Source organism: Psammomys obesus, unplaced genomic scaffold (genome assembly GCF_907164565.1).
Source record: "Psammomys obesus unplaced genomic scaffold, mPsaObe1.curated_primary_1811, whole genome shotgun sequence".
Lineage (NCBI taxonomy): Eukaryota > Metazoa > Chordata > Mammalia > Rodentia > Muridae > Psammomys > Psammomys obesus.
The window spans coordinates 349063-360338 of NW_026590585.1; the positions used below are offsets into that span (position 1 = coordinate 349063).

Genomic DNA, 11276 nt, shown 5'->3' on the forward strand with positions numbered 1-11276 from the left:
ACATGGTGTATAAATCCTGGTAGACTGTGGTTTTTGTTTTGTTTGAGACAAGGTCTCTCTATGTCATCCTGGCTATTCAGGAAGTCAGGTATCCTCCTGTCTTTGCCTCCCGAGTCCCAGTGTTAAAGGCACACACCAGGACACATGACTGGTTCATTTTTGTTTGACTGAGGTGGAGCCTAGAGTCACCCAGCTCCTCAGTTCCTGTGAAAATTTTATATCATTCTCCTGGGGTTGTAGGTGCTATAACCTTCTTGGGAGTTTCTGTTTGTTTGTTTTGTTTTACATACTGTATGGTACAAGCATTTTAAAATTACATTTTTAAAATTACAGGTGTGAGCACCTGTGGGTCTTGTGCTCAGAGGTCAGCTAGGCCCTCTCCCTCTGCCACGTGGGGCTTGGGGATTGAACTCAGTTTGTCAAGCTTGGCAGCAAGCAGCTACAGGCCCTTTAGTGCCATCTCACTGGCCGCCACGTAAACAGACTCTAGGATGACTTTGTTGCTAGCCACCATTTCTGGGACTTCGGTTGTGCTGAATCTGTAGATCCAGATGGGAACCCTGGCATCCTCAGGTTTAGAATGCCTTTCCCCTCATCGTCCCATAACCTTTTGTGGCTACATGCCTCCCATGCGTGTAGCCCAAGATGACCAGGACCTCCAGACAGAGCCTCTAGCCTCTACCCTCCATGTTCTGGGATTTCTCCATGTGCAGGGATTCTGGGCGTGCACCACCACACCCAGTAAAAATCCTCTCCAGGTTGATCAGCCGGAGGGGGAAGTTGGTACTTACCAATTCTCTCCACGTGGTCGGTCCTGGTTCGGGGTGTGCAGGCTTCCGGGCTTTACAGCTTTATCCCCCGAGGACATGATGAATATAGAAATATGATGATCAGTTAAATGAATTGCGGACAAACAAGTAAGTTTTGAGACTGTGTCTCAAGTCCTGTAACTGTTGAGAAATCATCTCTATCCAAGACCGGATGTATCTTCCCGCCACGCATCGGTAAACACCTGCAGATTAGTGGTTTCGGCCTCCCTCGAGGCAGGTACTTGGGATGATTATCTGTTTTATCTTTTTAGGAAATTTCAAAACACATAATCGTATTAGAGGATTTTTCTCCATTACTAATTCTCCCATTAGCCTCACAGATCAAAAAGAAGGAAAGAAAGAAAAAAAAAAATCTCAGGAGAAATTATAATCTTTCATACGTTCCACTCTTTTGTTTCTCCTGAATTTTGACTCCTGCCTCCCCGCTTTCCTTTTCAAATCCGCAGCTCACGAGCACCACCACATGGACAGAAGTGATATCTCTTTTCCTCCAGACTTAAAATATTTAATTTTTAATCTAGATTGTTGGTGGGAACGCGGGAGTATGAGTGCCGGGTGCTGAATTCAAATGCTGGGGTATCGAACTCAGGTCGAGTACTAAATAAACTCAGGTTCTCTGCAAGAGCGGGAAGTGCTCTTAACCCCCAACCATCTCTACTCAGTCCTTACAGCCACCCCCTCCGGCCCCCGTGTCGAGCCCCCCCCCCCCCCCCCCCCCCCCGCAGTATTGTGGCTTTGCTACTTAAGGCAAAAACTCTGAGCGGTGTCACCAGCTTCCCTCCCCTCTGGAGACAGGGACTTTGGTAGTCCTCCAGGCTGGCCTGGACCTTGCTGTAAGGCTAAAGAGGACCTTGAATTTCTGACTCTCTTCCCTCCAGCTTTTCCAGGCGTGCATCAGCGCTGGTGGTTCAATGCTGGGGGCTGAACCCAGGGCCTCCTTGGTGCTGAATAACCTTACCCTCCCGAAAGAACTACATCCTCCTTTTGTATTTTGAGACGAAGGTTTCACTAACTTGCCCGGGCTGGCTTTGACCTCACTCTGTAATTCAGACAAGCCTTGAATTTTTGATCCTCCTGCCTCAGTCTCCTGAGTTAGCTGGGGTTACAGAGGCTGGTCACCCGAACCAGCTGTTTTTCTGGTTTTAGCCAAGGAATCTCAGTAATAGAGTGAATTTTTTCTATCAGGGATTTCTCTCCCTCTGCATTTCCGACTGCATTTTTTTCCTTCTTTCTGTTTTTTTTTTTTTTTTCCCTCCAATTGCTCTTTAATAAATTAAAAGCTGAAGAAATAAGCCAGAACAGACTCTGTTCAGGACTGTCTTTAGGTTTTCTGGTCCTGGCGAAATGATCTTCAAGAAACTGTTGCCTTGCTTGAGCATTTGTCTGGAAGATTGATGGATGGCAGGCAGTTAGAACTTGGAACTGGGGAAGGGGAGCAGAGCCACTGCCAGGCAGCAGAAGGGGAGGCAGTGTCTGGAAGAAAGAGCCAGTCAAGGAAGGGGTGGGGAGGCATGTGTTTGCAGCCGGCAAAGACCTTTCGCAGACATTGTGCCTTTGTGGGTTGACTGCAGAGGCCCTGTGTAGGCAGCGTGTATCCGAATGTATGCGTTGTTTCTCTCCGATCATGGGTCTGTACGAACTGCTGACCGCAGGAAACAGGAATGGATTTTTGTTGAAAAGATTTTGCAGTCCGAGTGCTTGTTTGTGGTTGTGTGGTATGTGTGGCTGGCTTTTTGCCAAATGCGCTGTTTCTGGTTCCAGCTCTCTCTCTCTCTCTCTGAAAGTTTAGTGGATGGCTAACAGATTAAGCCAAGACACAACAAAGTCAGAATTTAGAAGAAAATACAGAGCCAGTGTGAGGTGGAAACAGAAGCTAGTGCAAGAAGAGAAAGGATGAAAGGAGAGAGACTCAGAGAGAGGGGACTGAGAAAGCAGAAGATAAATAATAAACTCCTTCCTTAGGAAAGGAAGAAATTTCTGAGCAGGAGGGTAATGACAAGCATTGCACACTTCAGATAAGTGTCGGATAACCCCAGTTTTTCTAATACTGGGTGGGTGGGGTGTTCATCTCTCTCATTTCTTTCTTGGCCTATTTTTTTTTTCTTGAATTGTGGCTGTTTTGTGTATATTTTTGTTACACGGGGGTGTTTGAACTCTTAATCATTCTGAGAAGAGTATAAACGGTTTTCCTTCTCCTCCTCTTCCTCCTCCTCCTTCCGTCCTCCCCAACCCTGGGGTTTCTCTGTGTACAGGCTGGCCTTGAACTCAGGTCAACCGCCTCCTGTCTCCAGGGCTGGGATTAAAGGTATGTGCCACTACTTCTAGGCGACTATAAGCAATTCTTAGGGGATTAAAGACTTTGTTGCTGGTGGTGGTATAGGAGGCTGTTTGGACACAGTGGAAGGATGTTCTTTGTGATCTGGAATTCATGGAACAGAATGGACAGTTTGGGTGATTAATAATGTGTCAGGTGCATGGCTTATTTCAAGGACAGACGCTGGAATGCCTCACATTCCAGGAAGTGACGTTACTGCTCTCAGTGCTAACTTAAGTTTAACAAGGGTTATCTGCATCTTCAAGGAGGTGTTTAAGGTAGTCTTAACACTGAGCAGAAACCACAGCAAGTGGCCCTGGCTGGCCTGAAACTGGCCATGGAGACCAATCGAGCCTTGAACTAAGATCCATCTGCCTCTTACCCATTTCACACACTGGAAATAAAGGCGAGCACAGCCATGCCCAACTGGCTACCAACCATATATGTAGCCTCCACAAGATCTGGCTGTAAAGCTTGCATTTCTTTATTTATTCGGAGGCAGGTTTCCCTGTGTAAACTTGGCTGTCCTGGACTCGCTTTGTAGACCAGGCTGGCCTTGAACTCACAGGGATCCGCCTGCCTCTGCCTCCCGTGCAGGGATCATGGGTGTGCGCCACCACGCCCGGCTCTATATTTTTAGTATCAAATTTCAACTGCTGAGGTGTCTTCCTTCCGTTTTTAAACATACAAAGCTAGACGTCACCACAATTACACAGCCCTGCTGACTTTTGCTCTGTTCCTTACTCTGCCTCTTCTTTTATTCAGGTGTGGTCTCCTACGCTCTTTCCTAGCCTCCTGTTCTTCTGGTTTACCTGATTAATCCATTTTTTTCTTCCTCTTTTGTAATCAAAAATCAACTTTTTGCAGGTTTGTCTTTCTCCAAACATTGCCTTCACAGTGTTCTTTGTCTCCAGCAGACTGGATGCAGGGGTAGGGGACAGACCTGGGAGGCAAAAAGAAGGAAATTCTGCTTCAGCTACTTCTTCCATGATGAGCCAACAAAAGGCTGACTTAAAGCCGTCCTGCACACCCCTCTTTCCATCACAGTCTCCTGTGCAGTCTCTCTACTTCCCCACCTTAAATTCCGCCCTTCCCCCATTTATCCCGTGACATCATTCTTCACCAGCTGTGACTGTCAGGGACACTGACCTACTTTCAGCCAGTCTGTTAGACACTAAATCCTGGTTTTTCTACTCAACTGGATTTTCTGCTAAATCCCCCTTTTTTTTCCCATGTGTCATCCCTTCCCCTGACACCTTGAAATATTTTATGGTTTCAGGAAAATAGTCTTATTACTTTTCATATCCGAGAGCAAAAGTCATAATGATAAACAAAAGTGAATCCACTTAGGACTTAAGTGGATTTACTTATCATTCATCAAAACAGAACCTATATATACATATCTGAAGACTCACACGCCCATTAATGCTTCTGGTTGAATCTTTATAGGTGAGACTTAGCTAATGGGGTCTTTAGATCTTATGAAAAATTTGAACATACACCACTCACTATACTTTTCACTGCCGTTAAAGAAATAAGCCAAAACAGTAAGCACAGATACCACAATTAAACTCAAGAAGTTAAAAACCTAAAGCCATCAAGTCTGTAAGTCTTTGGGTCCATGGTAAGAAGAAATCGAAAAAACTGTAGCAAACTTGGCTCTGCCACTTATCAGCTGTGTGACTTTAGACAAGATCTCTGTTTTGGACTATTTATTTGCAAAAAGAACATACTCAAACCCAAACCCAGTAGGGTTGTTGAGACCTAAAGGGCTTAACATGTATAGAAATTCTTAGACGGTTTCACGTCCTAAAACAGGCTTATCATGACACTGGGGACAGGGATAAGTGCATTCCAAATATTTCTGTGGTCCTTTTGACAAGCTCAAGTCTGCACTCAATATTAACTGAGCCTGTGTCTAACCTGTGTGCCCAGCCAGTCAGAAAGCTTTTGCCTCAGGCTGGCTTGGAACAACTTGTTTAAGATGATCTTGCTCTTCCAGCCTCCATGTCCCAAGCACTGAGATTTTTGTGGGCATTTGCCACCATGTCATAGCTTCCTGCATGTGACATAAGCACTCTATCAAAGGGCTAAGCAAGCCTTCTTCACATGTATGTGCTGTGTGTATGTGCTCTATCTGCCCTGCATGGATGTATGTGCATGACATATGTACCTGGCACTCTGAAGGAGCCCCTCAAATGGAGTTACAGTTTTAAGCTACTGTGTGGGTGCTGGGATAGGAACCCTTGTTTTCTGGAAGAACAGCCAGTGCTCTTAAACACTGAGCCTGGAATCTCTTGAGGGTCTTGAGATCAGGGGTGTGACACCTCGATTGGCTAATCCTGTTTAGTTTTACTACATTTAATAGGTATTTTTCTTTGTTTTCTGTTTGTTTGCTTGTTTTTGTTGTTTGTTGGAGATAGGGTATCATGTAACTTAAGGCTGGCATCAAAGTCGATACACAACTGACTGTGTAGCAGCTGAGGATGACCTTGAACTCTCTCCAAGCCCTGTTTTCCTTCTGTTTCCCTTTTCCCAAATGTCTTGCTTTGCATTTGCATTTAGGATAGATAAAACTCAAACTGAAGTGAAGAGAAGCCAAGAAAAGAGGTAGTTCAGGGATTCTGGAGTTGATTGGAAAAGAGAGGCAAAAATAAATAGCTCAGTGATTTTTTTTTTTTTTTGAAGCCAAGAGAGTAGAAATTTAAAAACAAAAAGAAGAAATAGAGCAGTAGAAAGAGTTTGAGATCACCTTCAATCCCAACACTTGGGAGGCAGAGGCAGGTAGATCTACACAGTGAGATGCTTTCCCCCAAAAAAGAAAGGATTTGAACAAAACAAACTTTCTTTAAATGGAGGACAAGAACATAAGCCAGCAATCAGTGGTCCCTTATTACCATCTTTCATTATTTAAAAAAAGACCAAGCAGACCAGTACAATCACAGTGGTGCCAGCCCTTTAGGATACTTGAATTAATTAAATCTGTGTACATTCATTAGTCTTTCGGGGTGCTGCTGGAGAAATAGATAGTGACAGATTTGCAACAGCTGTTATGTGTTTTGAATGTAATCATTTCTCCGTCCATCAGTAAATTGTCTACCAAGTCAGCCCTGTTTTCTTACACCGAGTGGAGACATCTTTTTTCTCTTCTTTTCCCTCTTGTCATGGCCTCTTCCTAGGATTGAGTATGATACCTTTTCAAGTTTCTTTACACTATTGTTTCCCTCAAGTCTCCTAAAATTGATACACTTGGAAACACCCTGGATGAACGAGCAGTCTAGAGAACAGGAAATTATCACCAGCGATTTAATCTCACTGTTTCACCTTTCTTCGTGGGAGGGGACTAGCAATATTTCCTTAACCTTTTGAGGTTGCCTGAGGCTACTGTGGCGAGTTTATAAAATGTTGAGTGCTTTCTCAAGAAATAAGCATTTTGCAGAGGAACTTTCCTGTGCGAGCTAATCACTAGGCTTGGTTATTAAAAATGTAGGGTTGGGGATAGTTTTAGAGGCTTTAGTGACTCTAAAGAGCGGCAGCGGACCCAGGTGGGAGGTGGGGACCTGCGTTTTCAGCGAGCGTCCCAGGTGATTCCTCGGGGGGCGGGGCTCGCCCCGCTAAGATGTCCATTTTTTTAAACGTTATCACTCCGTGATTCTGCCACTTCGGGAGCTTTCGTTCCTCTCCCGACCCTTCTCTCCCTTTGTGTCTGCTCTGAGCACTAGCATAGTTACAGAGAGAGGTGCGCAGCTTAGTGTGCAGAAATGGGAAGGAGGAGGGGTGTGGGTGGGGCAAGGCTTGACCAGTGTTTAGCTATTCTAACTGCGAAGTCTGTGCCTGGCTGGTTCTAGCCGGCTGGCTCCGGCAGAGGAAGTCGCGGGGAGAAGTGGATTCGGCAGCTCCTTGTTTGCAGGCGGAGGTTCTGACACTACACACTCTCGGCACCTTTTCTCTAGTCACGTGGATTTTTGCAGTTAGATATGTCACAAAAGAACACGCTTTTAGGTGCTGGTGACCACCCCGGGATTCAGAGATTGTATCTTACTTCGCAGTTCTGCTTTGCTATTTTGAGTCCTTCATTTTTAATCAAATCCCAGCTTGTGTTCCCTTGTCTTGAACCTCAGAAGATTTGCAACAGATGGTGCCTACAGGGCACTTAAGATTTTTCCTTGTTTTACAGTCTAGGAAAAAAATAGGAAAAGAAAACCCACAAATGTGCTGTTACTCCGTGTGTGAACTGTGGTCTGTGCGCGCAGGGTATCTATATACACCCATGCAGAATAGTAGAACCTAGAGTTACCACGAACTGGGTGTGGTGCCCCATGCCTGTAATCCTTCCCTTCAAGGAGAGTTCCAGGCCAGCCAAGGCTATGTGAGACCTTGTTCCCCTCAAGCCAAACTAAACCCCAAACAAAACAACGGAAAACAAACACACACACACACACACACACACACACACACACACACACACACACACCAAAAAACGAAACAGACTTGAGCCCATTGTGTTGGGGTTCCTTGAGGCAGGAGGATCATGAAACGGTTTTCCAGATGAGCCTGCGCTGAGACTAAGTCTCAAACAAAAAGCTGCAACAGTAAAAGCAAGCGAAGAGTAATAGAGTTGTTTGGATCTGGGCAGACAGATGTTCTATGATAGTGAAGAGATATTCAGAGAGACCCAGCTCTATGGGTAATGTCTTTGAGGTGTACTCAAAGTTCATCTTTCCCCTGACCAAACACTTCCAAACTTGCTAATGTCTTCACACCCAAGGACATACATTCAGATATAATTATTTGTGTTACTGTCACACATATCTGAATATACTTTTATTTGATTGCTATTCAATTATTTTGGTATCAACTTGACTACTAGCCAATATTTATACGGAGCTCTTACTATGTTTGAGTTTTGTTAAAAGTGCATTAAATTCGGGTAACTTCATTAATTCTCATGGTTTAATAAAGCAGTCCTAATGAGACCTTTATCTCCTTGATGAAAAAAAAAAAAAAGAGATTTATGGAAGTTAAGCAACAGTCCCAGACAGGAAGTAAGTAAAGCTGGGGTTCAAATAAGATTTATCTGACTCCAGGGATGTAGTCTCTATCACCTGCCATAGCACACCTTTCCAGGGTCTTCAACTGACCCTACAACATTTGGAGCAATATTAATTAGTTCACCAGTGACAAATAGGTTGGGAGGCTGGAGATCATTGTGCATCCGTTAAGAGCACTGACTATTCCTCTAGAGAACCCGGGTTCAATTCCCAGCACCCACACTTGGGCTCACACCTATCTGTAATCCCACCACCGGGATGAAGGTAGTGCGCAGACATGCAGGCAAAACATCCACATACATGAATAGTTTTAAAAAACTGTGGGTGTATAACTAAGCCAAGCCAAGCCACCCAAATACTTACAGTGACACATATTTTGAAGGAGATAGAAGATTGCCCTCAAACATGCCAGTCATGAAGCCTCCAGGAGGATGTGGGCTGAACCTGTCTGTCTACGGCCAGTCTTGGCACTGGGTTCCCACATGGGAATGCTGGAAACGTCAGCACCACCACATCATGCAAAAAAGTTAAGCGATTATTTGTTCATTTAAGCATTGAACAACAGTTTAAGATGAGCCGGGTCCTTGGACAAGCCTGAATTGGGTTAATCTTAGTTATCTCTAAAGTTCCATCAAGAGGCTCTGGGAATCGAGAGCCGACTGTTGTGAAGTTGGGTGCCAGCTTCTGTGAAGTGTTGGTTACAGTAAGCTGAAGGCCTGTCTCGGTTTTTTTGGCTTGTTGCTTGATTATAACATTGGATATTCTGAAGTTTATAGTGTTTGTTTTATCTACCCCTCAGAGGATTTTTATGGACAGATATGAATAAGGAAAAGTTCTAAAGGATTTAGACCAGAGTACTGGTATTCTCTTCTTGTAAAACTAAGCTTGGGGATTGTCCTTGTTTTATTTTTCAGTTTTTTTTTTTTCCAGGTCCCTTATGAGCGTCTTGGTTCTTTTTTTTAATGCTAAATAAACGAACACAGTAAAAATTAAGACAGAAGGTTATGCCATTGGCTTTTTTTTTTTTTTTTTTAAACAATCTTGCTTTTTGTCCCTTCTTCCATCAGCTCGTGCAGGAGTGGTAATCTGGTGGGTGACAGATAGCATTTTAAAGTTTCAAGTGGCCAGCGAGTTGAATACCTACAGCTCCATCAGCACAACCTACTTTTTCTGGAAGGTGTAAGGTTACTATCAGCTGGATTCTGTTACAGGAGAAGGAACAAGCTATTCATGCTCTGTGCTACTGTCCCCTCTGCCAATTTCCGTGTGTGTGTGTGTGTGTGTGTGTGTGTGTGTGTGAAGCCATGTGCTTGCATGTTTGTGTTTGCTAGTTTTTCATTGTGATCAGGTTTGCCTCTGTTGCAGAACCCTCTGAGAGGGTTGAACACGCTTTACATCCCAGGCAGCTGATTGTCGGTAGCTCCTTCCCGCTTCTTCCGAAGGCAGCATGTCATACCGCGCATTTGTTTGCTCCTCTAAATGTGTACTCTGCGAAGAGGGTCTGATAGCTTAGGTTGCTCTCGGTGGTATCACAAAGAAATAGCACAACCACTCCTAATAAGCAGGTGCTCTGTGTCAGGCAGGGTTATGTACAGCCAGACTTCTTTGGATTTAACCAGCTGTAGATGACAGAGGCTTTACCGAACATGTTCAGGTGTATCGAGATGGTTTAGGATGTGTGTAGGTTATATGCAAACATTACCTACCATTGTAGATAGGTGCAATTTGAGAGAGTCCTAGGTCCAGTTACCATGGATATTGAGGGACCGCTGTGCTTACTAGCTCTCCTTATGACAATTCTAAATAAAGTAGCTTTTTAAAATCACCAAGGAGGTGGAAATTACTTCAGAGGGTCGCACAGGTAGTGGAAGCAGCCACCCAACGCCGGCAGTGTGGCTCCAGCTCTTAAAGTTTACATGTCTGTAAACACACGGAGAGGACGAGGCAGACAGACACTTGTGCGAAGTGGTCCTCTGGCTTGGCAGAGGTTTATAGGTGCCCTTACTTCTTCCCTGAGCAATCTCACCCGCCCTCTTGGACCAGCGGTTCTCAACCTTCCTAACCCTTTTTTCCTCACGTTGTGGTGACCCCCAACCATAAAATTAATTTCCTCGCTACTCCCACACTGTAATTTTGCTACCGTTATGAGCCGCAATGCATCTGTTTTCCGACGTTCTTAGGTGACCTCTAGGAGAGGGTTGAGACCCACAGGTTGAGAACCTGTGTTCTAGGCTATGCTGCCATTCCCCAGGACTCAGTGTCTGAAATCAGCAGCGGTGACCATCCTCCCCTCGCCCTCCAAGATGATGGAATGACGTGCAGAGAAGTTGTTGGCGGAAGTGATTTGAGACAGGGGGGCTACGAACTGCTGGAACCGTAGCTCACATCCGGGATCTTCGGTGACTGGGGTCACTTAGGGCGGCACTCTCCACCCGTGGCCTCATTCGTGGTGTACAAAGGGGACTTTAGTGGAACCTGTCAAACGTTTAGCCTCTTTTTTTGGACAGTAATTTTTTTTTTTTTATATATATAAGGTTTCAGGGTCTAGGAAATGATCTGTTTGTTCTGACATCAGCTCAGGGACATCCTCGTGGGTCCACGCTGGGTTTCTAAGAGGCCGAGCTGGCTCCAGCCTCCCTCGTCCGTCCCCGAACCTGCCCAGCCCACAGAATTTACGATGCCGTCTAGTTCCCTTTGTGGCCCGGGGTCCGCGCCCGTGATCCTCCTGCCTCAGCCTCCCGTCGCGTAAACCACGCTCCGCCGAGGCCGCAGTCGACCCGCCTCCCCCCGCCGGAGAGGTATTGTCTCCGCCTCAGCTTTGTCCGCAAACCCCCTGCCTTCCCCGTGAGGCGGGACCGCCGGCGCCACCGCGGGCGGCGCGAGTCCCCAGGCCCGGCCGCGCTCGGGGAGGCTCGGCGGGGCCGGCGGGCATCCGGGGGCGCACGGCCGCGGCCCCGAGGAGGGGCTCCGCGCGGGCGGGAGGGCGCACAACGGCAGGGCCTGCTCTCGCGGTGCCGACCTCGCCCCCCTACCCGTTCTCCCGGGCCCGAGGGGACGGCTTGGGGGGCGGAGGGGGGGGGG

The 11276-nt window shown here is 46.1% G+C and overlaps 1 protein-coding gene across 1 annotated transcript in view; it reads left to right on the forward strand.

Moving 5' to 3' along the window:
- The first annotated feature begins 10875 nt into the window (after positions 1 to 10875).
- Rimklb (ribosomal modification protein rimK like family member B) overlaps positions 10876 to 11276 on the forward strand; it is a 35515-nt gene continuing 35114 nt past the window's right edge. Inside the window, exon 1 of the mRNA XM_055607964.1 lies at positions 10876 to 10993. The gene's annotated coding sequence lies outside the window, so the exon portion shown is untranslated. The remainder of the gene's footprint in view (positions 10994 to 11276) is intronic.